The sequence below is a fragment of the Haemaphysalis longicornis genome, unplaced genomic scaffold, assembly GCF_048455015.1.
Source record: "Haemaphysalis longicornis isolate Haplotype H1 unplaced genomic scaffold, Haemaphysalis longicornis Haplotype H1 scaffold_1, whole genome shotgun sequence".
Lineage (NCBI taxonomy): Eukaryota > Metazoa > Arthropoda > Arachnida > Ixodida > Ixodidae > Haemaphysalis > Haemaphysalis longicornis.
Genome location: NW_027526203.1, coordinates 343,429,187 through 343,437,850, shown reverse-complemented (window position 1 = coordinate 343,437,850; position 8,664 = coordinate 343,429,187). Strand labels below are relative to the sequence as shown.

At 45.2% G+C, this 8,664-nt stretch overlaps 1 long non-coding RNA gene across 2 annotated transcripts; it reads left to right on the top strand.

Annotated features, from left to right (window-relative positions):
* Window positions 1-5,452: 5,452 nt before the first annotated feature.
* Window positions 5,453-8,375, top strand: LOC144170662 (uncharacterized). Of its 2 annotated transcripts, XR_013322652.1 has the most exons (4): window positions 5,453-5,586; window positions 6,641-6,714; window positions 7,187-7,273; window positions 7,927-8,375. It is a non-coding gene; the product is annotated as an uncharacterized LOC144170662 (long non-coding RNA). The 2 variants fall into 2 exon arrangements; XR_013322651.1 differs by lacking the exon at window positions 5,453-5,586 and having other exon boundaries at window positions 6,414-6,714.
* Window positions 8,376-8,664: the final 289 nt, after the last annotated feature.

The following is an 8,664-nucleotide window of genomic DNA, read 5'->3' as shown; positions in this document are numbered from 1 at the left end:
CCCCATCATTTTCTGCATACTTCCCCACAAAGCTCTTAATTCGCAAGCAACCTCCTCTAGTCTCAAAAAGCAAAGCACTGCCCTTAGAATTATCGTATAAATTTTCCTTTCCAATGTCCAGTTATTTCCAACCGCCGAATCGTCTTGTTTTTTTAATCTTCTTTCTCAGCGCCCTTGGAACTCCTTCGCAGCTGGGATGTTGTGTTTTGTCGTCAACCTTTTCTTCGTTTTCCGCAATTAATTGCCGACGCCTTTAAGGTACAAATACGCCTGCGCTCTCGTTTCGCCTTTTTTATCACCGAAGTGTGTAAGCCTCTCCTCAAAACATATTTGACTTGGTGCTTCTTGACTATAAAAAGGCCGTACCTACATCGCCCTGCACCGGATCATTCGTAGCCTTAGCATGATGGTTGCGGTGAACAACTTCTTTAAGGAGAACTACTTTCAAGCCGAGCAGTGCCGTATACATTTAGGACCGGGTCCCGGCTGTGGCTATCGTCCTGCGAGCTCGATCCATTAATTTTCGGTGGCCGTCCTGGTCCGAGCTGAACAGCGCGGCCTCCTACAGCTCTGGGGCAAGGTGCGGAGAAGGTGAGCTCTGGCAAGCCCAGGAGGTTTTTTCCCTGTGGGATATTGTAACGGGAAGAAAAAGAAGTGGATAATTGGCCCGTAGCGCCACGGGCATCCACAACCGACGATGATGAAGCTACCGGCGGCACGTACGCATCGCTCGAGTTGTCATGGCCGCCTGTTTATATATCGCATCGCCTTGTAAATACATCGCTTCCCTATCTGCTATGGTTCATGTCGCCTTTGTCTGACCGCCATGTAACATCGTTAGTGGCTGCAATGCTTTCATCCCCATCCTGGCAGCAGTTATCACTTGAAGGAAGTGGACGCAGCGCTTTTAAAACCTGTTTTTTTCTAGCACAAAATTTCATTGTCAATTCATAGCAGCTATAAGGAATTGTCGCCGCATTCTCCCTTCTCAGGAAAAATGCACACAGGAAAAAAAATAACAATATTCTGCCAACATGCTCCTCGAACGCCTTTATCGTGGAGGTCGATTATAGCCCTTAAGTGAAATGTGCTTATTTTACTCAAGCCATTTGGCTGACCTACTGCAGAGAAATCTCAAGTGTTCAAAAGGAACGAGGTCCTTAACGGGCCGACGACCATACCCCCCACCTGTGCGGTTGCGGGAAACGCCAAGGGCCTTTGTGCGTTCTGGGCCTTTTCATTCTTTGTTGCTCGACCCGAAAGAACCGAGATCCATCTTCCTGTACGTGGCTGAAAAGAGGCCCGGATGGAGCCACAAAAAGAAAGCGCACATTTCTGTCTACCGTAATCGGTCCGCGCTGGAGCGCGACCATTATTTTTCACGACTGACAGATTGCATTCGCCTCTTTCAGGAGCGTTCGGCTGCTTACGCGCCGCCGCGCAGCGAGGCCAAAGCTTGCGACGGGACTTTTGGCGGGTACTTAGCGTAGCAAAGACACAGTCCGACGTTTTAGTACCACTAACAGTCGAACAATGCCCTGCCCTGTTCAAAGCGCCCTCAATAGCTATTGTTCCACTGCTCTCGCTTAATCGTTTTCCTTTATTACGCTCGCATACAGGGGTCCGCAATCGGTCTTTCTTTCTCGTGCTCGCTGGAATTCCCATCTCTTGTTACGCAACGTTGCGCCACAGGCACTTTTTCCAGGACTGGGCATGACGAAAACAATGCTTGATGCCCATAAATTGACGAATGCGCGTCCTCCGCGGGGTTTATTCCGCGATAATGAAAGGTAATAGTTGCTACAGCGCTGCACACAACACTTAGTTGACAGGGAGTTCGGGAGAAAAAAATTGGTACATGATTTGGATGGGCAGACCGCGTAATATCGAGCGAAAGCAGCATGCATTCCTGTTTATGAAGCGCGATCCAACACCCCACACCGGTCAGTACTAGTTCGGGTACGTGTACGGGTCCGGGTACGCCGTAGATTTCCTGTTGTAAACCCTGTGAGCGTTTACGTTCAAATTGATTGATTGATTGATTCGTTCATGCATACATGCACGCCCGAGCATGCACCAAGCTTATAAAGCGGTGCTTATTGGCCACTTCGGGTACGTGTATTTTTCGGAGCTCATAATTTCAATTTTGATTTAAAAAAGCAACTTTCGTGGATTGTGACGGAGGTAACGTGGCGTGAAAGTGACCGTGCTTATGTCTGGCTACAATAATTTGCTGAAAACATCCCGCCTAAACTTCTAATTTTTTTAAATGCTGCATTTTGCTTCAAACTAGAGAAAAGTCAGTCAAAGAGAAGCTAGCCTTTTGTGCAGTAGCCCCATAGTTTGCCGGGTTAAGTTTAGAAGTTTTTTTTTTGTAAACAGCACATGATTGTGCGAAGTAGCTGTACCCGTTTATTGGTTTTTATTTGCTTTCTCGGTCTAAATCCTCCCTCCTACCAAGGAGGGGGGGATTTCCGGGGCCACAAAAAGGACCGAGTTTCCACGCCCATAGAAAGCTCTAAATGCACCGTAACCCCATCGCGAAGGCGTTGCTTCAAGCAGACGTCGCCTCCTTCAGCACCCCTCATTAGCGGAGAAAATCGCCCCCCCGTTCTTTGGGAATGTTCACAAACGCCGTACCAATGCACACCCATGCGCTGTGGCGCGCCAGCGTTGTTTAGGGAAAGCGATTAAGAAAAGGAGGAACGGACGCGCATACAGCAAGTCCACTGGAAAAACATGTGCACTTCACGCAGGTTCCTACGCGCATTCCAATGTCGTAATCTTGTTTACGGTCGGGAAGGTAAACTCTCTTTCTTGCCTTCAGCCTTTGTGATATGTTTACAATTTCGTCATGTCTGAATGTCCTGCTTATTTTTTTTCTTTTGGTAAGTCCTTGTTTTTTTTTTTTTTTTTTTTACTGGAGACGTCCTATGTGGGAGGCGTGGCTTTTCCGCAGATGTCTTTCCTGAGGTGGCTAGTCATAGCATTCTGGTGAAATGTGTTACACAGTTGGTATTAATGCTACTCGCCAGATATGGTGCTGATTTTCCATTTGGTCACTGTTTTACATAAACTACAAGGTTTAAACAGGACACAGATATAAATTTCGGTTTACATCGCCTAGTCATTTAATTTGGAATTTGCGCTAAGGAGTAACGAGAATAGGTTTATACATGGTGGACATTTTTTGGAGCTACATATAAAATATTTTCTGCGGGTTTCAACGATCCCAGGGTACTATGACTATGAGGCGCTTGTCGTTAGCATGGGCGTAAATATACGCACACGAGCATTTTTGTTTTTCGCGTCCATCGGAAAAACGCGTTCTGTGGCCAGGCTCGAACAAGCATCTTTGGCCTCAGTCGCACAACCCCATTGAGCCGCCACGCGGCAGTTAGCTGCATATGTTTTCTACCATATTTCATGTGTGTTCCAGTGATTGATGTTTGATTTGAGTTTGATGGGCTTTTTTCTCGATGTGACTTAGACTCTATTGTATTTATTTGTGTTCCACTGATATGTCTGAGTATAAGTTGATTTGTTTTTGAACGCAAATATTTCGTTCTACTGACAAGTTGACGTGCCCCTACTGGTAGTACTGGGACGATAAATAAGAATCTCTCTTTTCTTCACCGCAAGACTCTAATGAAGTTTTGTGATGTGCTCTTTGCAAGTCTCGACACTGACCTGCTCAGCGGGGTTCTTATAAACACAAATAGTTCCCTAGACACCCGACACCAAGCTTTGGGTGAAGAGACATGCCCCGCCGAATGCCTAAATACGCTCTCTTTCAGAGATGTTCTGAATGACATGAAATACTCCGCTAAAAGCCCGAAAAAACTCCCCTCATCAGCGGAAAAATGGACAGCCGAAATTCTACGCTAAATGCCTTAGAAAGCTCTGTCCGTTAGGTGACATTATAAAATACTTCGTTTTAGCGGTATAAATAAAACTCTATATAAAGAGTGCACTAGAGGGCAACTCATTTACTCCTGCGCTTAGAATGAACTGGGGCTCCCCCAGGATGCAGTTTTCAGAATTGCAGGTGTTACATGCGTGTGATTGAAAGGCGGGCACGCCTATACCAGATATACAGTGACAGCTTTTGACGCAATGCGTGTACACAAGGGACACGTGCGAGCAAACAGCACACGAAGACTGATAGACGAAGCGTGAGTCACTGCTGGGGATATGCCAGTCCTAACTCAAAACATCCACTATAGAACGTCCTCCAAGCCCTCAAGTACACCGGAGAGGTCAGTTCGACGCGGTGTGGTCGGAGCGCGCGTGCGGTGCCGGAGGTTTCCCTTTTCTGCTGGCAGTTTTATCGTGGGCACTGGAAGGTAATGGTCGGGGGCGGTAGTTAAGGAGCAAAGCTTTATACGTCGCTCTGCGACAGGAAGCATATTCCGGTGCATCGATAAAATACGGTCAAGACCTGCGTACGAGCACAGAATCCTATGTGTAATTGCAATCCTATGTGTAATTGCAGACAGGGTGGCATTACGCAGGATACGACATAAGCCATGTTTCACCGTCTTTGAATCCATGTGTGCACCATTTTACTTTCTAGACAAGGTCGTCGCCATTTTGCTTTTTTGACCAGACGGTAGCGCCGTCTATAAAGCCAAAACCGCAACCGTTATGCTGGGCTGTTAAGTGCTCCGTTCTTCCCGTGCGTGTGTTCGGTATCCGCGCGTTACTCAACGAACCGTAGTTGTTTAGCGTTAGGTTAGCGATTGCAGTGTTGTGTGTGTGTGTGTGTTAAGTTTTGCTTTATTCCCTGCGGAGGAACCCAACAGTAAATTTCAGGTCCTAATTCGCTGCTAGCGTGGGCGATGTAGCGAGCTGCGGTAGCGGCTGCAGTGGTGGTGGTGCCGGTGGCACTCCGTAATTCATCGATGCAAACACTAGCGCTATAGTGCCGACTGGCATAAAATCGATATCGGGAAGTAAATACTTATTTTCAATGCCGCCTTGCTTGTGATGTTCGCCGATTGGCTTGTCTTCCAAAGCGGAGACGACAAATGCGGAGCGAGCGCTGCGTGTACACTCTAATCCTTGTAACCCATAATGTAACTTCTAAACGGAAGTAACCTATAAAATAAAGGTTACAATGGATCCATTTTGATGTTTTCTTTATCCCAGTCCATTTTAAGGGTTACAAGCGTGAAGTTAAAAGCGGTTTATAGGTTACAATAATGATTTATAGGTTACATCAACAAAATCCGAAATGTAACCTTTACGTTGTAACCAATAAAATGCCCTGTAACCTATAACAGATGCTCGTCGCGCCTTCTCTCCAGGCGGCCGTTGATTTCTCCGTTGCATGACGGGATATAGAGAAATGGCGGCGCCCGCAGGTCCGGTGGCCGCGTTTTCGCGCCACTCGAGCCTTTTTACCGCTGTGATACCCCTACGATGAAGCGAGGATTCCTGTTACAAGACTTATTTGTCGGCGTGAGTCGCGGAGGCTGCGGCGAGCCAATTTGTGACTGGCAGCGCTACACGGCCCGTTTTTCTACGACCAGCATCAAGTTCGCATGTTGGAGCAATGCCCTGGCGCCAGTGAAAGCGAACTCGGTGAGTATATTCCCGTAACGGTTTCCGTGTTTTCATTGTATGTATCTTTTCGCTGGGGGCTTTTCAATTTGAAATTGCAGCATTCGAGAGGGATTTTATTTACCCGACTGGTTGCTTCGCTGGACGTTTTCTGTTGCCCGCGGGGGCAATTGAATGAAATCGCGGGCTTGCGTTCGTCGCGTCAGACTAGAGCGGACGATTGGGAAAGCGCGTACATTATAACAGATAACGGCGCTCGTGACCTGCTTTCTGCTCTGGGCGCCTTCGTCATGTGTTGAGCGTTTTGTTTACGCTGTTGGCTGCATCGGGCGCACTTGACGAGTTATTGGCCCATGTAATTGTCAGGTAGCTCTGCTTGAATATTTGAAGTTTTTCCCAATGAAGTCTTATATTATCGCGCATTTCTCTGGGTATTATCATTTTGTTCCAGCCGTCGGAAAATATTCATTTTTCTCGCTGCATATATTCGGAATGGTGTCTAGTTTATTTGTCTTGTAGTAATATATCCGGATAAACACAAGGTGTGTGCTGCAGAAAAGTAGCCCACTAAATGCTGCCCGAAATTTCTAGATTCACTTTTGTCCAGCACAAGCCTCTTTTTTTTGTGAAAGTTTGCCCTACCGCACAATAAAAAGTTTTCATATGTACAACACTCTTCATTTTTGTCATTCTTTTCCTTGAGTGGGTAAATTTGGTGTTAGTCATTTTGAGGTCGCGGGGCATTTTCACCATGTTAAGTGGGTTTATTATTCTCAATCGCACGAATCAATCGTTTATTTATTCGCGTGGTATTGCCGGGCAAATGGTTGTCTCGCGTGATACTAGTGCAGTGCAGTAAAGCGACTTTACAGAATGGTGGTATGTATGAGCCAGCATGCAGGCTGCTTGATTGTTGTTGTTTTTTGATGATACAGAAATTGTGACGAATTAAACAGAGACAAGTGCAGGTGTAAAAACGGGTGCTGCACCCTCATCGGCTCGTGGCTGTTCGAAAAGTGTGGTTGCATCTGGCTACCTATGCTATGACTTATGAGCACTACTGTTTTTCTTGCAGGCAGTGTTCTTTGAGCTGACAACCAGGACTCCCCTGCGTATGACACAAGAAGTCTGATTTCCGTGGAAACAACGGTATGAAAATGCAATAACAAAAACACATTCATTGAAATATTATTTGTAAAGATGGCACCCAGGCCTGCACAGACAAAAGTATGAATCACTTGTAAAAATGCGAGGCCCTACTTCAAGTGTTATGATGCTATATTTCGTATCTTATTTTGCCTCATGTTTAGTGACTCTTTCTATCAGTTCGTTACTACATGAACGTTATAAATTCACATAACGATTTCCTCAGCATGGAGCTTTGTAGTTTTTCAGCAACTCCACATATTCTATAAGATGCGTGGTTTTGCAGAGCCAACAAGAAGAACTCTTTTTCGAAAAGAGCTCTTTAAGAAAGCTTCAGTTGTTAGTGAGGGCTTGTGCTGTGTTCTTTTCTTCGTCTTGTCAAGTTTGAGGTGTTCTTTCATTATGAATGTATACCAACTGCCCAGCTCGAAAGCCTATTACATTATAACCCAAATAACCCTTTGAGTCATTACAGGTACAGACCTCCCGGGAATGCCACTTGAAGATCGGTGCAAGTTCTAGATGTATCCTCTCCCACAACACATTTGGACGAAGAAAAAATGTAAGTTGCCGATTCTTTTTTACGAATAGCCGAGTAAGAAACCACCGGTAGAAGAACACTTTACTGAAATGAAAAACGTTTCGGCTTCCACGTGGGATCCTCGTTCAAAATGAAACTGCCAGTACAAGGGGGGGGCAGGAGGTGTTTAAGTACAGCCAAAAATGTGACGCAGACGGCGTCAGCATCGTGAAAGGACGTTTACTGGGTTTAGTGCGACGTTCGCCCTGTTGCGTGTACTAGTGATTCCACATGAATTCGCGGAAATGTTTTTGCTTTCTCGTTTGCCATGTATGTCAGTTTATCTCGTAGCCCAAAGTTTCTGCCTGTTCTGGGTGAGCATGGAGAAACTTTTCACGAGATAAACAGGAACACGGCGCGATTAAAATTCAGTAAGGTTGGCCGGTATGACTATAGTGGCTTCGCGTTGTTCTGAATAATGCGGCCAAATTATTCTGTGTAACGAGAACTGAAATGATGTGAAATTATTTGAAAGGCCGTAAATCACGCCTTCTCTGGTGTGGCCTTTCATTTCATTCTCTGGTCTACGTCTTCATTTTCGTGCAATAGATATTTCGTACTTCACATGCCTGTGGTTTGGTGTGAGGGGCTTATGGTTGCACTGGATTTTGTTCTTTTTCTGAAATTTTCTGTAGATGGCTCTTCAAGGTGGGGAAATCCAAGTGACGGCCCCTCACATATATACATACCTCCATCTGCGGCAGCAGGGAACAAGTTATTCAGATGACCTCGGGAAATCTTCAGCGTGCCCTGATTTTGTGCCTGCTTGTGTACTACGTAAATTGCGAAGCTTCTCTGAATTTCTTCAAGCGCCTTTTTTCATGCAGGAAACTATAGATCCCATTTAAAGTTTGTCCAAAAGACAGATTGCAATCGGCCTAGAAACTTGTTAGTGCTGCATAAAAAACGATAACTTGGCGTGGGAATCACAACTCAGGTGGAACTGTAAAGAGGAACCTAAGAGGGAAGTGTAAAGATGGATTCGTAAAGACAAGTGAATTCCAAGTGTAATATTAGACTCTGAGTGAAACAGAGAATGTTAAACATTGCTTTGTATGAAACAGTGAATTTGTAATAAATGTTCTTTCTACTTTCCCACATTCTGCGTTTTTTCTGTGGGGAACCATGACAATATGCTGTACTGGGAAATTGGACCTCTGAGAACCATCTTATAAATGTAGCTCAAACTCGAATTCGTCTGAAATGGTTCAATTGCAGTATCAAACAATTCGAAATACTTTGCATACGTCCGTGCAAATATTGAGGTAAAGAATCTGTATATTTGGCCATGTTTGTGAAGCTGTTCACGCAACATTTATTATACAGGTTTAATAAGGATATATGAATAAACCGAGTTTTACCTGAAAGTCTAA